Raw genomic sequence first — 22,027 nt, 5'->3', positions numbered from 1 at the left:
TAAAAACTAATAATTTACCTACAGTTTGATATTTTGAGATTACGAACCACATGGCATCTACCTTTCTTTCGATTGTACAAGACAGGATATTTTAATTTAGAGCCATTTAATACTTAAATTAGAAACCCATCATCAGTAGTATGGTGTAGAGTTAGGTAATCTGTCATTATATCACGTATTTTATGATATACGTGTTAAGTAAAAATAATATCCTCAGCAGGGTTCACTTTTGGCTGGCTTATACCCAAGAACTATCAACTGTTATTACCAATGTAGGAGTGGTACTTAAATATACTAAATATTAGGATGAATTGGATTAAATATCATTCTAATACACTTTCAAACATTTCATGTATACTAAAATAAAAATTTTGCCTTACCTTCTTATTTTGATAAAATGTCATATATTCATAGTGAATACTAAAATTAACAAATATTTACTAATTCAAAAGTTTATTTTTATCTCAAACTGTTTCTGAAATACGTATATGTAAAATTTCAAAAATTCGCTGAAAAGACATATTTATAATTTTCTTAAATTTGTCTAGAAGCTAATTGGTGTAGGTAAATGTCGTTTTACAACAATTGTTGTGCTTTTTGCAGTTTAATATGATCAAACATGGGATATAATGAAAAAGTTTTAAATAAATTGTGTGTGTGTGCGTGTGTGTTTTAAGATTTTGATAGATTCTTTTAATAAGGAACATAATTGAAAACTTTCTAAACCTTTCCATATTAGTTTGTACTGTTGTAAATAATACATTAAAATATAATTAAGGCATGAGATTAAGTTTATGGTTTATACAATATGAAATCACTTGTTTTACAAGTAGATTTGTAAAAAAAATATTAATTTAAAAAAATACCTAATTCAAAGTAGCCGATTCAAAATATTTTAAATAAATGGTTTTTCTGTACATGTAACATAAAAAAGACGTTTCTCGCAGCAATATCGCCCAGCTATAATACACAAGCAACTTTTATAGGTGTAGAGTAATTAAATATCCAAAGAAGTAATACAATCCTCATTATCGTGCGCTGCAATAGTCGACAAGAAGCTATTGTGCAGATTTGGTAACAATCAGTCTTTTCATGAGTGAGCTTGATTACTTTGTACTGAGACTTCTACATTCTAGTAATGTGGAATACTATTGCCTAAGTTCTTCGATGCAATAAGTTCGTTTTGAACGTCTTCATCGCCAACTTTATTTTAATCTTTTCAGGCGGATATGGACTTCAAATTCTAGGATTAGTCAGTAACAATGTCAGTTTCTTGAAACTTTAATATTGTTACAGTTCTAATCTTCACCTTCAATACGGGTACTATTTCATGTTTTGCATGAATTCTTTTAGACATCTATGACAACTATTTTTATATACAATATACATATTATTTATAAACGAAAAACATACACTCGTCTTGCTATATATAAACTTTTTGAGGCTAAACGTACAAATGCAATATTTGTAAATACAACTTTTGGTTTCAGTAACACAATATGAAATAGCAAAATGCTATTAAAATAGGTTTTAGAAATGTATAAATAAAACCCTTATAAAATCGTAGATACAACCATTTCCCAAATTGTGAGTAGCCGTCAACTTTAAAGCGTAAGAGTTTTGAAAAGAGAAAGTGTTAAAAAAAACTTGTTAATTATTACGTAATATTAATGTGTATTAAAAATTGCAATATTGCATCCTTATAGTAAATAATTGTATTAAAGCAGGGCAGTGTGGAAATAGTGGTAAAATACCATATTTATACCCAATTAAAACTAAAATGTTAACTAAGACAACACACAGTCAATGGAAAGTTTCAGGTTGCAGCCATTTGAGATTGTAAAAGATTTTGGTCTGCGGTATTTTACAAAATAAATTGTAATTGAGAAATTTTAAAGCAATTTAAGGCTATTGTTATTCTTAATATTAATTGCCATAAAAGCGGTCGTTCAAAAGCTTTAGAATTATAGAAGAAAACTAAGCCAGAAGGAAATTTGACCTATTGATATAGTTTCAAACTTTTATTATGTCTGTCGTCAAAAAAATTCTCAAAATATTAGATTAACCTGGTAAAATATTTTATAGATATTACTTAATCATCTTTGAACATACAAAGATTAAAAAAAGTATTAAAACAGAATTGTGGAATCGATTCGAGTTTGGAGAAGAGAAGCACAGTATCGGAAAATACACAGTCGTCATATCTCATCTATTTGGTGAGTCACCACGATTTGTATATAGGTTCTGCTACCCTTCACTAACTTTCCTAGTTTGCAAACGAGTATTTTACATCCTATAAGCCGTATAAGCTTGTTATCATGTTCCTAAAATTTACAATTCTGTGCGTAGGATAGTTAGGAGCAGCTAATGGGTTATCGTGGTTATTTACTGTAGTATACTATAACTCAAGACTCCCCTAGGCATTTTTCTCTCAGATTAACTTTATATTAAAACGTTAGTATTATTAGTATAAAGAAGGAATTTTTTTATTTAATATATTTAATATTTAGTTTTGGTATTTGTAAAGTCAGAACATAACCTCAGCTCAGCACAGCACAATAGCAGACACTGAAGAAACTAGCAGACGATACAAGGACCGGTTCAAGTCAACGGCTGTGGAATAGAAGATCTCGCGGACCACCAATATTAATATCTTGCGCAGATTTTAATATGTGCTCGATATTAAAATCTGTATTTTCTCATGCACAAATAACTGCTGAGCAATCGTCATTACGATAATATTTCATTCTAAACGTCATATTTTAGAACGGAAGAGTGACGGTTATAATTAACAATTATTTGCGTGAAATCGCGAAATATAGAACAGAAAACGGTGATGATATCGTCCATTGAAGAGTGCGAATAACTGAACTTGCTCTGAACGAAAGTTTGAGTTTTTCTGTTCACTTATGTTTAACCTTGCTTCTAATCTTGATTTATACCAGCGTATGGTGAGGGCGCGGGTAAGATAAAAATGTAAGGCTATACCCCAACCCTGGAATAGAACCCAGCACGACTGCAACTATCAGGCCAGGCGATATAAAAGCGACTATCCCGCAAACAACTCATATCAAATGGCGCCCGAACAATTGGACTGAAAAGAATAGAAATCGAGAAACAAAGTACTTAGAGATACGACACAGACGACTTAAAACAGACTAATTAAGTGGGAATAACTATTGAAAATGGATCTATACATTTTAAGATTTCTGAGGACCATTCTAAACCTTCTTGGGCGGAAAGTATTTTGGATGTATATTAATGGAGGGGAAAGCGGTCCTACAAACGAAACAAAGAAAACGGATTTGAAAACGTCTCTCCCTACGACGTCTACTTCTACTGGTGTAATATTAAAGACCGTTCAAACAGGATACCCGATAAATCCTCAGTCTTTGGTAGCTCCAAGCGCCGACGACGGCAATATATCAACGGACGTGGATGCAAGGGTCAGCTAGGTTTATAAGCACACTAAACCACAGCTACAATCCGAACTTAAGAAATACAGAGTATCAAGTGACAGGAATAGCCAGCAGTTGCGAGCAGAATTAGTGCGATTAGCACGAGGTGGGATTGCAAAGAGCCAACAGCACGACTCCAACTATCAGGGCAGGCGATATAAAAGTGACTTTTCTGAAGAAAAGTTACCATACCACCTACCTGTGTCTATAGTTGTTATTTTATGTATTTTTCAAATTACGATTACGTTCACGTTTGAAGCATGTAATGTTAAATCTACATAAAGTAGATTCTAGAACTTTTGAGAAGGAAAGCTACCACATCATCTACCTGGGTCTATAGTAAGTTTACGTATTTTTAAAATTGCGATAACGTTCACGTTTGAAACATGTAGTGTTAAATCTACAGAAAGTAGATTCTTGAACTTTTGAGAAGTAAAGTTACCACATTACCTAAATGTCTCTATAGTTATAGCCTCGTGACTATTACAAACATGGATTATGTTAATGAAACATTTGTACTAATGAAGTTCATAAAGTATAATCTTAATATATATATATATATATATATATATATATATATATATATATATATATATATATATATATATATATATTAAATGAATGCATTCTAATTTATGCAATATTAGATTTTAATTTTATATTCCACACTTTAAAGCGTTGCCCTCTCCTTTAAAAATCTACCTGCAATGATATTTAGAATATCTGTTTAAATTAAAAAATGACCTTTTCGGATAACTGTTCAACCTATGCTGTATAATATAAAAGTATTTTGTATAGTAACCATTGTGCAAATATCAACTACAGGGTATAGTTAGTCATATGAAGTACTGATTTAAAAGAACTATTTTCTCACAATCAAAATCCAATGCAAACAAAAAGATCATCGGATTAAAGATCATCAATACTCAAATATTTGAATAATTTAGTTCTGTTCAAAAACTAAAAACCAGTTATGCAAACTTTAATTCAAGACTAAGACACGCCCTCTCTGATGAGCTTATTATTTCATTTCACAGATATAAAATTGAAAATTGTCGATAAATCCAATCACAGTGAACTAATAAGAATACAAAGAAACATCATTGTCACTATTTAAAATCCTTCATTTTAACAACTATAATTTAACGTACGTATTTTTACATTAAAATTAGTTAAGTTAAAAATTTTGAAGGTAAAAAATACAATGGTAGGAGGGTCAGCAAAAAGGATGCATAGTGTAAAACACAATTAAGCATAAATGTGTCCTAAGCAATAAGAAAGTAATTACTGTATACTTCCGCAGTTATAATAACTTTTTTTCTTGCTCAAAACCTCAATGGATGGTAGTTGAAACTTAGTTATGATGACGTAACATGAGTTTAATAGAGTAGATAATCTGCATTTTCTAACCAGTATATATTAAACCGTTACTTAATATACTATCTCCAAAGAAAATTTAAATTTGTTAAAACATTATTATCACAATTGTATATTGAAACGGTTTAGATTTACTAAGTCAAAAAGACAAATAACTTATTTCCTAAAGATTAAAAAGAAAAGCTTTCAAAACTGTAAACTAGTTAAGGCATTTAATTATTAGTTTAAGTTGTTTTATGCATAAAACAATACGAGCAAAATTTATAAAATTCGTATATGAGTACCTAATCGTTTTAAAACAAGCTTAATAACTTAGTATAACTTAATAACAACGTAACTTTAGTATTTAATTTTGAAACGAGTCCGGCAAGGATGGCTTTATTCTTCTCAGGGATCATGGAATAAAAGCGTATTAATAACTTCCAGTGTTATATTTAGGTTTTTAATCTAATGAGAATGAACACTTCATAGTAAGTAACCAAAACAAACCTTATCTTCAATACTCTACATAAAGAATTTATAAATAAATAATAAATTTCGATAATGTCTGCAATTCATGTGTTATTGTTAAATTCAATTTTATGAACTAAAACTAATTCATGCAATTTCGAATGCGGATTAAAATGCAAAATAGAATGTTAGTGAGAATAGTTTAAAGGACTACGTATTTCCCAATTTATAATACACTTATATTGGTATGTAACATGAGTCATACAAATTGATCAAAACTGAAAATAAACGTCCTTGGTAAGGATGTTTGGAAAATAGTTTAGGTAGCGCCTGGTAGTCATTACAAATAACAAGAGGTCGTATACAAAATTTATTTAAAAGCGTATTATATTAGAGTGTTTGTCTGAGAAAAATACTACTGTATTCTGAATTGACAAGATTTTATTGCTTGTTTATTTAATAGTATAACATTTACTTACACCAGGTAACACTGTCATTATAATCATGTATTTATCATGTTTAATTTGTCGGTAGTCCAATACATTGAAAAATGTCAATAGTAATAAAACCATCATGTGTAATCCAAGAGAGAGTTACTTAGGCATGAAATAAGGTAGAAGATGTACAAAGTTGAAAGCCATATCTCATCTAAACGACGCGGTCTCAGCATTTCTGGAAGGACAAGACATATTTCGATAAGAGAGGTTTTTGTCATCATATTGTTCTCTCTCCACAAAGTATCTACCCAAATGGGAAGCTAAGAAAACTTTTCAATATATTTGATTACAAAATTAAACCCCAATAGACATTTCAATTGAAGCTATATTTTTAAAATCTTGTTTCTTAACCTAACATTTTTTATCCTGTAAATGTTAGTAACTATTTACTTGAATGAAAACACCCATCATTAAATGTTTTCTTTTTACAAAGAACGTTAATTTAATAAACATATACAGGGTGATTCATGAAGTTCTCCCCCCACTTCTACAGCACATTGTACTAGTAAAAAATAATGAAAAAATGTTATATAAACATAGGTCCGAAAACGCTTCGTTAGCGAGTTACAGCTAGCGAAAGATTTCGCCTGAATTCCTGGGTAAAGAGTAAAATAAAGCCATACTGAAACTTTTGGAAAGGTTAATTAAGTAAGAAATATCGTGGATTCTTATGTATTTTTTACCTGATAAAGCTAATAAAATAGGTTTCAGAACTGTACCTGTAGTAGTTTTTGAGGGATTCAGGGTTAAATGCAAAAAAATTGGGGCACGAAACAATGTTTTTTTAAGTTTGATGTACAATAACTTTGTTAAATTGGTAATAAATACATAAAATCAACAAACATTAATTGTAGAGAATTTAATTCTGAGAAAATTGATATAATCAAAGTCTAAAATAAAACAGAAATAAGTAACAAAAAATCGATTTTATTCAGTATAATACATTACTAGCTGTAAAGAAATACCGTACGGTATTTAGTTAAAATAAAACAAAAACAAAATGTTTGTTCCTTAATGATGAGAGATAAATTGAGAAAACAAGATTAACTGTTAAATAAATTTGTTTGTAAATAAAAATATCATGTTTTATTACGTTGTATTTTTTTTTAAATAAAAATTTACATCAAATGTTCGAAAATAAATGAAGCAAACATTTTCCCATTATTGTTTACTAATCATCGAAATGCAGTTTTTTGTTTTATTAATTTCCAAGTTGGTAACGCACACGAATAACAGCTGATCAACAATGGTATTCTGTACTGTTTACGTTAGAACTGTGTATTAGTGGTGTTTTGTAAGCTACAGCAGGAGATCGGGTTCTGTGAATCGTGTTATTAAATGCAATTTTTCTGTGAGTTATAATTCGATTGTTTATTCAGCGAAAAAAATGCCTTACTTATTTACATCAGAGGAATACGCTGATATGGTTTTTATTTTGGGTTACTGTAATGGTAATGCTAGAGCTGCTGTAGAAGAATATGAACTACGTTACCCTAATAGGAGGATTCCAGATACCAAAACAATTTCAGGAACTTTTCGTTACTCTTCGGTAAACAGGATCACTACCAAGTACTAGAACCAATTATGAACGAGCTGTCCAACTTGATGATGATATTGTTATTAATGCTGTTCATCGCAGTCCAGGTGTAAGTACACGACGTATTTCTAGGCGGATAGGAGTTTCGCAGTCAACGGTGTGGAGGTCACTTAATCGAAACAAATTTTATCCGTTTCATAAACAAAAGGTTCAACATCTACAGCTAGGGGATGGTCCGCTTCGCTTGGAGTTTTGCAACTTTTTGAATATTAATAATCAACTCTACAAGCGTATTTTGTTTTACGGATGAGGCACAATTCACTCGGGATGGTGTCAATAACTCGCACAATGAACACTCATGGGCAGAAGAAAATCCACATGAGGTAGTGGAACAGAACTTTCAACACCGATTTAGCGTCAATGTCTGGTGTGGCCTTTTGCACAATCGGCTGATTGGACCTTTCATATTACCTGGACGCCTAAATGCTGAGTTCTATTTGCATTTCCTTCAAGAAGAGTTGCTGCAGCTGTTAGAGAATGTTCCTTTACATCTCAGACAAAATTTGTACTTCCAGCATGACGGAGCACCTCCCCACTTTTCACGTGCCGTTTCTGCTTACTTAAATCATCAATTTCCTGGACACTGGATTGGTCGTGGAGGGCCTCACCCTTGGCCACCAAGATCACCAGATCTATCTCCGTTGGATTATTGCATCTGGGGATGGATGAAAGACATTGTATACAAGACAAAAGTGAAAGTGAATTCTCGTGATGAATTAATTGCCCGTATTATGGATTCGGCTGTGCAGATACAGGGAAGTCCTGGAAAAATTAAGAAAACGCAACAAAAAAGCAATACACAAACGTGCTGCAAAATGTATTGATAATGATGGCCTCATTTTCGAACATCTATTATAAAAAGGTGCGTTACGGTTGGCCCAACCTGATTAATTTTGCTTAAAACTAGTAATGTATTATACTGAATAAAATCGATTTTTTGGTACTTATTTCTGTTTTTATTTTAGACTTTGATTTATATCAATTTTCTCAGAATTAATTCTCTACAATTAATGTTTGTTGATTTTATGTATTTATTACCAATTTAACAAAGTTATTGTACATCAAACTTAAAAAAAAACATTGTTTCGTGCCCCAATTTTTTGCATTTAACCCTGAATCCCTCAAAAAATACTACAGGTACAGTTCTGAAACCTATTTTATTAGCTTTATCAGGTAAAAATACATAAGAATCCACGATTATTTCTTACTTAATTAACCTTTCCAAAAGTTCAGTATGGCTTTATTTTACTCTTTACCCAGGAATTTAGGCGAAATCTTTCGCTAGCTGTAACTCGCTAACGAAGCGTTTTCGGACCTATGTTTATATAACATTTTTTCATTTATTTTTACTAGTACAATTGTGCTGTAGAAGTGGGAGGAGAACTTCATGAATCACCCTGTATAGCATTGTCTGTGTTAATTTATAAATAAGGATTATTTTTTAACGTTTTGTTTGTTTATTATTAGGCTATTTTACATCACTTTGGAAATAAATTTTCTAAATAAGTTGGTTTCGTTAAATCCAATAAATAAAAGAACTATCTTTAAGCCATAAAAACATCATTTCTGCTTTATTTCGGTCCTTTCCGTAGCTCGCTAACAAAGCGTTACCAGACATTGGAATAATTACATAATCTTATTTAATTATTTTGATGAGAGGAAACAATCTGAAAAGTTTGTCGGGTTACACATGAGACACTCTTTATACAGCCGTATATGTAACTTATTGACTGATAGGTTATACAAAATTCTGAAACACTTTAAGTGCTGGAAACACAAAATTTTGCGAGCTTTTAACTTCAAACTACCGGGAAAAGTTTGAAAATCAGAAATTTATACTTTTAGCCATTCAAACAAATCGTGAACTTTCGCACTTTTCATGCTTTTCTTTGAAGCCCGATAGCGGGTTAAGCATAGGAGCTAGCTCGGACCTGAAAAGTGACTATAAAAAGTTTTGGTAATTGTCACTTAAAATGTATCGTCTGGCTCGATAGTAGCCTAACCGTTGGCCGTATTCCAAAAAGAAATTTTAAACGTCAATTAGAAAAAGAAACATGACCTACAAAAAATTTCCTGTAACATTTCCCCCTATCATCAATGTTTTGGCCGCAAAACGCTTTTAAATGCATTACTTTTTTAAGTTTTCAGTGAGTTTTTGGATATAATCAGAGCCTTTGAATTTAGATTGAAATATAAAAATGATATTTAAATATGAATTAACGCGATCTACACACTAGGCCCAGTAACTGTTCGCTCTACCTCTGTTGGTTAAGTTGCAAAACGCGTTTAAATGCAAAATTTTTTGAGAATTTCGCTTTCAATTCCGAAATCGTCTGTCTTAGCCCAGAATAAAATGTGTAATAGAATTAAGTAATGATCTACAAAAACTTTCAAGTAATTCCTTAGTAATATCCTTAATATTTTGGCCGAAAACGCGTTTAAATGCAAACATTTTATAATTTTTACATTAGAATTTTGTTTTTGGGGTCGATAGCGGCCAAACTGTTTGGCTTAGCAGTATAGATCTTATACTTTATAACTAGACAATGATGACATCTACAAAAAAAGTCATGTAGTTTTTTGTCATATATCCTTTCGTAAGCCTGAAAAACGCTCTCAATTGCAAAATCTTTGTCATGAATTGGCAAATGTAGGAGCTTATAATTTTTATGCCGCCACAATCTGTGAAGTTTGGTCAAGTTCGCGATTGAGCTTCTATTACTACGAAAACGAGTGACTTGTATACGTTTTGCTGCGTTGATATAACCCATCTGGTCGATATACAACCCAGAAAATAACAACGTGTTTTTTAACCCCCGATAATATTCACCCTTCCGCCCATGAATTTTTGGTATAACCGGATAAACACCTGAGTAGATTAAACCCCCTGATCAACTTAACAATCTTATAAATATTTCTGACTTAAAACTAAGTACACTTTAGGTAATAACACAGAGTGCCTCGGAACGCCCTGTGGGACAGACTTACTCAGTACACAGAGTGCCTCGGAACGGCCTGTGGGACAGACTTACTCAGTACACAGAGTGCCTCGGAACGCCCTGTGGGACAGACTTACTCAGTACCAGAGTGCCTCGGAACGCCCTGTGGGACAGACTTACTCAGTACACAGAGTGCCTCGGAACGCCCTGTGGGACAGACTTACTCAGTACACAGAGTGCCTCGGAACGCCCTGTGGGACAGACTTACTCAGTACACAGAGTGCCTCGGAACGCCCTGTGGGACGGACTTACTCAGTACACAGAGTCTAATCCACTTCCTGATATGCTAGAAATTTAAAACTAACTTTTAGTGAAGAAGTACTGAATTTTAGTTTAATTTATTTGAAGACATTTATTGAGGACGCTTTATGTAGATACATAGTCCTATACCCAATAGGTGGATTAAATCTAAATATTTGAAAGATTAGATCAAGATTAATTTATGGAATGCCAATTTTCTCTTTTAAACTCAAAACTTTAAATAATAAACTGTAATATAATGAGCAATTTCTTTTTTATATTTGAGAAAGGAGTCCCCTGACTATACTCCCCATTACTCAATATAAAATAATAAAAAAAATAGTAACAGAAGATAAAGTAGTAAAAAGAGAAGCAGTCTAAAAATCTTGAACTATTTATTTAGTAATTAAAATTATCTGATTAGGTTTGGCAAGAAAAATAACTTAACCAAGCCTATTTGCAAATCTCTCAACGTTGAAGTTGATAGCAGAACTTGACTGTATTTTACAGCGTGATAATGACAATGCATTAAGTTCAATTTCATTATAATCCTATACATCAGAGGCGCTATACATTAATTTATAATCTACTCTTCAGTCAAGTACTGTTCCTGATTTTGTGCATTACGTTATTGACGTAACCTTAAATTTCAATAAAGAGTTTTATATTATCCAGTTACTGCAATACGAGTGTATTACATTGTTCTGTAGAGGAAATACTGGTTTAGAAAATGGAAAACATGCATTTGTATAGGTTTTAATAAAGGCTGATTACACAAATCAATGTTATAATATTATATAATACTCAATTCATTTATTGTATTTATATTCATACTTGAATTCTGATTTCAAGGCTAAAAACTAAAAACTATCTTGGCACTTACAAAGTAAATAAAAAATATACATTTTTGAAGAAATATTTTATTTATTTTCACTAATATTTCTTAATTTTTTTTTATTTGTATGTACATTTCCTTGATTGAACACAGAATATAAATAACGAGCCCTTACGTGATAACTATTATATTTTTCCTATTTTTTGTAACTGAACCTAAAAAGTTTAGATTTTGTGACATAACCAGTCGCTATTTCCGTTATGAAGTACCGATAAAGAGAGAATATTAAAAATAAACATTGGAATAAAAACTTCAAACATCGTGTAAAGATCATATTTGTTATTTTCTAACATAACTCAATATAACTTGATAAAACGGAATTATTTTGAATGAATAACTGATATTTATTGCATTTATTTCGAATTTTCGAAACTTCAGGTGCAATAACTAAGGACTAATTCAATAAAAACTTGCAAAATCCAAAATTACAATTAAAATGTTGCATTTAATATTTGTAAAGTTTGTAACGTATAAGAACAGGATACTGAACATCTAAAAAAACTAATTATTAACTGTTTTATCAGACGTTATCTAATTTTTTTTATATTTTCTTAAATATTTAGAAAGTTTTAAATATGTATACGCCTATTTGATCTGGGGTGCTTAATATTCAGTATCTTAAGCATTCTCCTAAAAATTGAGATGAAAAATTTATCTATTGTTCAAAGTTTATAAGAACTTGTAAGACAATTATTTACAATGCTTTTATTGTGGAGAAGGTAAAGAATGTATTATTTTACCAGGAGAAGTAACAGGTGGAAAAAATTAGGAGAAAAGCGAGAATTCTACAGGGTTAATTTGGAAATTTTATTTTAAAATTTCCTTTTGTAGTTAGTTCATTTATAAGACTAAAATGATAGTTCTGGTAATCCTTCCTAAGTTAGAGTATCAGGAAATAAAACCGCTTAATATGCTGCAATAATTGGCACACAGACTTTTACTGTCAGGTGGGGAAATGTTTTCTGGATGATTCTTTTAACAAATAGCACTTATGAACGGTGTTACATTTTAAAATTCCAGACTCAGCATATCCAGATTGCAGTTCACGACGACTACTAATACATAAATAACAAAAAAATAACGATAGCGATGGAAGTTGTAATTCTAACTTTCATGTAGATGGTCACATTCAAATCAATCCCTCACTAAAGCTTTTAAGAACGATGTGATAAGCCGAAATTTACATTTATAAAATACCTGACTGAATTTTATTGATCGGATTATGCCATACAAGAATTTTAAAGCTTTTACAGTACTAAAAACCGCCTTCATAAGAGCAGCATTATGGGTACCAGTTATAGCAATTGTATCGTATGTTTGATAGTGAGATAGTGTAAAGTGATGAATTGTTTATGCGATGCTTCTGTAGAAGGCCATGATTTATGAGTTTCATGCACTCAGGTGGTGAATTAGGTAGATTAGTCAGTTGCCCCACTAACGATGGACTCACATACAATTTCTCTCTGTTTCACAGCAGATAGGTAGACTAAGATATCACATATAACCATGTGATATGTTACTCAAACAACATCAAACCATTGCCAATTTCTTATAGAGACTTCATTAACCGACAAAGGCTCTGGTTCTATGAACTATAATCGCATCCCTAGGATATCTTAGAGTTATTACAGGTAAAAAATGTGTAAAAAAAACTCTACAGAAATATAAGTTATATTATTTGTTAAAGACTAATCATTGCAATAATATTAAATTAAACATTGAACAATGTATTTTAGAAATAATTTTAAAAATCCCTTTGTATTATAAAGTTAATCACTTCTAATCGTAACATCTTAGGAAAAGAATATTGCTACATTCCCCAGTGTAAGTAATCTTTCACAAACGGCAATGTCACTATGATGCTTCGCTTTTATCCACATAACTAGAACATTCAATATATAAGCTGAATAATAAAAATCATTTTTACGCTGCGTATGTATGCAGTGTCAAATAATAGACTCCATCATACTTCCAACAGGAAATAAAACAAAACATTTTTAATTACTTTTCAACTAAAAGAAGGTTTAATAGTAAAAAACCGCTTGCAATTTCAAATAAAATAATTATTGCTTTAGGAAAAATCACTAAATACACAGGCATCATTAACTTGTCTTTTCTACTAAGCAGCTCACGTGACTTAAAGAATTCCTTAGCTGAGCTTAATTAAAATCTAATTTCGTAATTCCTAATTGTATTGACTAAGTATAAAATGCATCTAGAGTTTATTCTAATAACAGTTTTTAATAACATCAAAATCTTTGTACAAACGTCACTGTGATTTAAATCAATTTGTAACTGAAATAAATATTCGTATCTTGAAATAATATATCCTAAAATACTTAGGATACTTAGTGCTGTAGTGAGCCATCTTTAATCAGACTGTAAAATAAATCAGCTTTTAGCGTTAAGCAAAGTTTCGATACCGTGTGAACCAGATAATACTTTTATTTTACATGTGACTCCAGCCATATACCTGAACCTAAGAATTAAGTATCTAAGAACTAAGAACGATTAACTTAATATAGATATTGTGTAAATTAATAATGGCTTGATATGGGATAAGCTGGAATTCTTATAAACTGTGCAATTGTGAATTTTAATCCATGCACTCTATTCTGCATATTGTTTCTTAAAAGCTACACTAATTTACTAAAGTGCTATATATTTTTCAGGTCTTAATAACGTATGACACTTATTGGTAAACAGTTTTGGAAATATACTTATCTTAATATAACTAAACTCATTTTTACAATGCAAAAAATATACCACCTTTCTTCCTATATATAATATTATTATTCTGTTAACAGTATACACTGCTTTTAAATACTCCTTTTTACATGTTAGCGTATTAACTATGTATAGTAATTTATTCAATGTTTTCAAAATACCCCTTTAAAAGTCGCCACTACATAGAATTGTCAGAGCTAGTATAGAGCCATGCAGTCCATTACGTTTTGTGTGAAAAAGGAATAACCAATTTATTTTACTATTTTCAAAGTTATTATTCACGTTTTCCTGGTTATTTATATTGAAAAAAGCCTACATTTATTTAGTGAGATCTGCAAGATCTGAGATTTTGAGCCTTTTAATACACGAGATGTTTCTTAACAGCCAAACTATCGTTCACCAAATATCAATTGATTTACTTTTTCGGTAGTTATAGTACACTTACCCGGCAAGTGAGAGACCCATATTCAAGTCCCGGCGGAGCAAGAAGTACTTTCTGGGTGTACATCCTTGTTCCTGCCATCTCCATTTCATGGAGTGGATAGATCCACATCAAGTTTCATCAGTATAATTAATGGTGCATCCTGAATCTCAGAGGCTCTTAATCTTCATTAACAGCTCATCTCTAATTCTACTAATGGTCGCTATTCCGATAAGAACAACATTACTTATAAAAGTCATCTCATTAATTTTGAATTTAACAGAATAAAAGTGTGTCTGATCTAAATAAAAATCGGTACATTGTATTCAATATATTTATGTAAGCTTTAAACAACGGAAAAATAAAGGAAATCTTATTTTATATATTGCGAATAGCTAGACAGGGAAGATCATACGAATTTTAATTTTCCCTAATGACTATGTATTTATTTGGAAATTTTAACGTTGAACAATCAAGAAAGATGGGTTTACAGTAGTATACCTAAACATTATTGTATTTGGAAAACGTGACTTTCAAAATTCTCGAAGATAGTTTAACCTATCTTGATCTCAGATATTTATATTTTGTGGGGTCTATCAAAAACCTCAATATTTATAATGTCCAAATGGGTGTTAATATTCATCATTAAAATTAAAACGTTCTTCAAGGATTTACTTCATTTCGACTTTGCATAACAATTTCGTTCAATTGGCAAATTTTTATACAAAACAAAATTACATAAGGATGTTTTATACATAATTTAAAAAAGAATAGCTGGAATTACTTACTGTGTTATTTTATATTTCACAAGTCCATTAAAAGGAAGTATAAAGAAGGCTCAGGACAGCAGAGAGATGAAGTGCTGAAATTTAAACCGGCATAGACGACACACGTGGAAGGTATGTGACAGTGACAAGAAATATGTTTCATAACACTCAACTCTCCTGTTATGGGTTTTTAACACTTATGGTTTACTGCTTTGAGAACACTTAAGTATCATAGCATTATTTTTATTCTCTTAAGCTTGATCTTGTGTCCTGTAGGCAGTCACAAATATGGAATTACTGGCTGAGCGTTAGTAAATCACTCAAGGGCTTGGACAAATTTCAATTCTGTCTCTTTATCTGTCTGACCGCAACGATATCTAGAGAACTAACTAACCTATAAGCGTTAATGAACATTTTTTAAATTGCTCTTACGGGTAACGATTGCGTGCACGAGAACATCTTAGTATAAATAAATCTGTAAACAAACTGAGTACATAGTTCATATGGAGACTAATGAGATAAGTTATATTCTTGAAATTATCCATGCTGCTCAGCGAAGCATAATATGCGATGCATTGTCTGGTGTATACCTACTTTTTTGTCATGTGTGGATAAAGAGATTTGGTTTTGATTGTATCAAAATAATATATTGAATACAAATATCCACCCTACGTATAGCAGCTTTTGGCAGTAACTAGGTTTAACGAACGACAACGCTTTTTATATTCTACTCAAAAATAATATTTGAGACTAAATAAATATTGAATATGATTATATAAATCCTTAATTTATAAACTGTTAATTTTAACTAGGAGTGCATCTGCTTTTCCTTAACAGGTTGCGATAACGTGGACATAATCTTCGTTTATTCTCAATAAACAAATTATAAAATGCATAGTATTGTAAAATGTGTCTTAAAAATTATTAAAACTCAATAATATAATCCGACGAGATTGGCCCATAGTACTAAAATGTAAATCTATCATTTTGTTGCGACATTATACTACAGGTGTATAATTTAAGTTTAAAGATATATTATCAGTTTGAATCTTAAAAATGGCTACTACTCGTCCAAAACACAGTCTACGTAAATATTACACATTCCTAGAAATATGACTAAAACTTACCAACGTAGACAATTTTCAAAACATATCATTAGATGAACTCGTTTTTGTGTGGTTAAAAGTTACTAAATGACTATTACTTACTTAATCTCTTGGAAAGATATCAAACTTGTAAGTGTGCAACAGTACAGCTTAAGTAATTCCTCTTTCATGCTTGAAGAATAATTAATTAAGAGTATTTCTTTATTTAAAAAAACTTTACTCCGAAGTTATAGGTCACGTTGTGTTATGGCAGTTCGATGAAACGATAGAGCTGATCTCATTAACACTGGAATGAAATATTTAAATAATATCGAAGGGTGTTACATTACATTATGAGAGCTCATGGTTTTATTTGGAAATTGGGATCTTTTATATATTTTGTCTCCTGATTTAGTTTTTAACCTTGTGGTTTTAAAATAAAATTTACTAACAAGATTATATTATTTTTTAATCAACAATAAGACAATTGTATGTATTATACAACAGCCAATATACTTATAGAAATATAACATTAACTGACACCATTCGGAATAATGCCACACTTATGTAACATCTTTAAATTAGGGTTTAAAGTCCAACCAGTTGAAGTCTCGTACAATTCGAAATAAATATCCTCCGGATAGTGGATACCCACGTCCGATTAAACACAGCTGCAAAAGAACAGGAAATGAAAACAAATTATTATGATAATTGCACACTAAACATGCTGATATCAAAATTATTGGTTTTCACCAATAATCATGGACAGATTTAGCAGGGGCGTCGTCACACTAGTTGGCGGGGCCCAAGCTTTAAAACTTCGAGACTGGGAATATGAATGGGCCGTCTCCTTCATAATTTGATGAAAAGAAAAATTGGCTGTGCGCGTGAGAGTTTTTGTATGCGGTATAACAATTCTTTGGGCGATATAGTATTAGTGAAAATAAAATGTAAATTAAGAAATGTTTTATTTAGTGTTGGGAAAGTAACATTAGATAATACAGGGTTTTATCGATCATCTTAATATGTTTTATTTCATTTTTAAGGTACATAAAATAATTCATAAAACTGCCATGTTTAGAGATCAAATCAATAGTTAGTATTTAAATACACGTTAAATTATTATATAATTTATGTAATTATTATAAATTTGGAAAAGTAAGTCATTCCCAGTAAATATGCAAATAATGCATTTAAATGTTTCGATATTTGAAACGAAAGATTCTCCTTTGCTTAGTTTTTTAATAAAAACAATGTGAAATAAAGTACTTTTGGATATAATATTTAAGTATCAAATTTGTTATTAAAATCTATGAACGCAATATAACGCTTGTTATATAAAAACGTTATTATATTATATATACAAATTGATATAAATACATTTTGCGTCCAAATTCTTTTTTTGATATTATATTTCAACAAATAGTATAAAATGAAGCTTTTTTTACTATAATCTGAACCAACAGGTAGATTAATCGTAGCCTGTTGACAAAATGGATTAGTTTATTGGAAATGATTGAACCAACTTAATTGTAAGGAATGCAACATGACATAAACCTGACCTGATTAAACACGTTGATGATGTTCTATCAAAAGGCACAAGATGTATTTATGTCTTACGTTGCTTACCGAACGTTTGATTTCCAAATTAAAAAAAACAAAAGGCTTAAAGAATCTATGATAAGAGAATGAAAAGAATTTGAATAATTTCGAACATGATTTGTAAAGATTCGTTTGGAGATGTATTTAGAGGACTAGAATTACTGACACTGGCTTGTCTCTAAATTAGGAGGTTAAATCGTATGTCTGATTTTAGTGTGATTTAACCCTGGGTAATATGTTTATTGTATAAAGTTATAATCAATCTATGTTTAAGATTTCAGAAAAACAAAACTACTGCCTTTGACAAAATCTCATCTCAAGTTGGTATTAGGCTGATAAACTGCCTTTGTGAGATACTCAACATTTGAAGAATGAAAATAATTTTATTTTTAAATCACTCCTTAGAGTATAATGCATTTTTACTCTAGCACAGTTCACGGCTACCCCTACAGAGTAATAAATTTATTCAATACCTCTGTTGCTTGGTATTTTCAGTTAGAAATATGCAAATGAGATTTATTGCATGAATAAAAGCTATGAGGAACGTGCAGTTTATTATACTATACATTGTATGTTTAATTATGCAATTATCATTACCTTTATTTTAGTACAGAATAGTTTGACAAAATGTAATTACTGTATTAAGTTTCTATTTCATTTTCAAAAGAAAATGTGTAAATGAGGTGCCTAGAATCAAAACCCGCCAAGTCCATGTTTTTTGAAATTGAGTTTGATATTGTTTCTTATAGATTTTTCCTCGCTAGATTCAATTAAAATGTTATTTTTTTATCAAATCCCGCCACATCTGAGTGTATTTTGAAGTCAAAGTTGAGGCTTAGTTGCAATATCCGCCAAGTCCAAATGCAGTTTCACCATTTTTAGATTCAAAATCCGCCAAGTCCACAACGGCCAATAGGAGCGCCTGGTTTTGTCATGTGACTACCCATGATGCTCTGCGAATTGTTTACTTTTCTTCTTTTATTTTACTCATTGTGAGTTTCCTGTCTCTTGTGAAAACACGTGGATTTTTGTGATTACAGTTTTGTTTTTATAATAATTAGTGTATTAAATAATATTTTGAGATAGGTAGTTAATAAATACTAACTATCACACCATATTATCGCTCTCATACTTTTGAATTGGAGGATGCTGTGAGCACTAACTTAGCAATCTGCCCTGTTAAACTAGCTAGGAAGAAAACCCCTGACAAAAAGGAATGGAAACGGGAATAATTAAACACCAATATAATTTCTTCTTGTGTTTAAAATCATCTGATGAATGCAGATTTCCAGGGAAAAGCAAAAGTGAAGTATTTTGCAGATGATTGCGGGGGCAAAACAAAAATGCAATCCTCATTGCTATGCTTGGAAAATGGCTGATATCTGATGCTCCTGATCATGTCACTTGTATTGAAATTACATTTCCCGTAATTTGACACTCATTTCTTCCACCTGATAGAGTGTTTGGATTAATTGAGAAGGATTTGAAAAAGAAGGACACTATTCTTCAGCCAGAAGAGTATCAAGAAGTTCTGGGGAAACATGGAACCGTTCATCATGTTGGAGTCACTATTATGGTTAAAGACTGGAAATCTGAATCTGAAAAAGTGCAAAAAACCGAACTTGTGGCATTTTAAGTTCAACCCCTCAAAAAGGATCATGTTAAAACGGAACAAGAATAAAAATAACAATCTGTTCCAGGGTGAAGTCTTTTATAGAACTGAAGATTGTGCAGCAAAATCTGTCACAAAACCAAATTTTCATATGTCTCACATAAACCCAAAAGCCCTCAACAAGGGGGTTAGCCTTAAATCTGCAAAGGCAAAAGATGTTGCCAGACTGCTCGCAAAGCACTTTGGAGAAGACTGGAGAAGCCACGAGATGCTAAAATTTTATCGCGATTTTGGTAAACCAAGAAGTTGAAGGTCACAGCAATGAAGAAGATGAAAACATCATTGTTGATGAGGAAATTGATACAGAAATAGAGTGATAGTAAAATGATAAAGACTGTGTTTAGTTTTGAAACAAAACAACATTACATTTATTTACGAGAATTTGAAATTTTTTTAAATAATTAAAACCAATATTTTTACTTAAGATTTGTTTTATTAAGCCTATACCTAATTAAAGTGTAAACAAAGTAAACTTTACCATTAGTAAAGTTTTTACAGCTTAACCCCTTTGCAGCCTTAGTTTATTTTGGTATCAAATCCCAATCTTAGAACCAAAATCCACCAGATCCAGATATTGATTTAATATTTTTCTAAATTTTTATGAAACTATTGTAGGGATTTTGATAACACATTGTCACTATATGAAAGTAAACATTATGTAATTTTTGGTAAAAAAAATTGGTTAGTTCTTATGATTAGTCTGTTTGTGGCAGTTTTATCCGCTTTTCCGAAAATTTGTTGAGATGGACTTGGCGGGTTGTGATTCTAGGCACCTCAAATAATCTGTATGCTAAGATAATATATGATAACTTTTAAACATTACAATAAACCTACTTAAAATTCTAAGATAAAAGCAAAAAACTAAAAAGAAAAATAATGTTTATAAAACATAAGAATACTTAAATTTAATAATAAATCATTATAGTATTGATAATATGATATCTTATAGTAGCTCACATTTTTATAAACACGAGTATTGTAAATTGAATTCTAAAGTTACGTAGACATTTTGCTTTATCGCTGACCTTCTTAATATAATGATATAAAAGCAACAAAAGGAAACATTCGTCAGTTTAGTACTTTACATAACAGCAACACCGAATTCGATACATAAATATCGTTGCATAAGCCATTTATAAAAAATTTTCAAGTTATAATTACATTCTATAATATGCTATAGTTTATGTATATAATAGGTTGTACACCTCTGTGAAAGAATGAATCGTAAATACAGGTATTTAACATGATTTACAATAAAAGTAAATACAATGACATTAATACATTCTACCTTGTTGTTAGAAAATTTCGTTCTTTTTATAACACATTTTACAAAAACACAAGCATATTGCGTACATACTACAACAAAAATGCTTTATAGATACTTTATCCTTTCTCGCGTATCTAGACTGGACTCAAATTTTTCTCAAAGTAACATAACACAACATATCAACTGACACTCAATAACAGCCTAACAGATATTTAGGGATCCCTGGGGTAGATTATGGCAATGGCTAGATAATGGAGAGAGAATCAATACGCTACAGTGATACGGGCACAGACAGGATTTAGAGAGTGCTTTAGGAAAATCTATGTCATAACAAATTCTCTCTATCTAATGGCCCCAGCAATAGTATATATTTAAATTTAATTCACACGGCTTGTTTATTCAACACACCTTCTCTGATTAAAACCCTAAAACATTTACATTCCAAATAAAAAACACACATTTTCATTAAACATTTCTTACTAGCGGCTTTGCACGCTTTTCGTAAGCTTTGCCCGTGTATGTAAACTTCTGGTTTAATTGGATTGTATTTACAACGCCGATGTAGAGTTTGCCCTGTTGCCACGATCAAGAAAATATGTTTATGTTTATAGCCATTGTGCACGTACATGTACTTTATTATAAAGTGGTCTAACACTCAAAATTTAAGTTCAATCAGAAATGTATCTTAAAGACAAATATACATAATAACTTAGCTCCTTCAAATAGTGTTTGGCTGTGTAATATACGTAAATGTCTCGTAATTGCAGTTTATAGTGTGCAGGCGCTTTGAAACCTTTTATCTTTTTTTCAGCGCCGCTTGGTGGTGAGTTACATCAATAGGCATAGCTTATAAACCTTCTCCGTGGAAAAATACGTATGCATACAAATTTTCATAATATTCTGTCTAATATTTTGCGATTCCATAAAGGACAAACACACAAACATTCATTTATATATATGTTGATTGGTAATG

This window comes from Homalodisca vitripennis, chromosome 5, assembly GCF_021130785.1.
Source record: "Homalodisca vitripennis isolate AUS2020 chromosome 5, UT_GWSS_2.1, whole genome shotgun sequence".
Lineage (NCBI taxonomy): Eukaryota > Metazoa > Arthropoda > Insecta > Hemiptera > Cicadellidae > Homalodisca > Homalodisca vitripennis.
Note: the sequence above shows the minus strand (reverse complement) of the source record.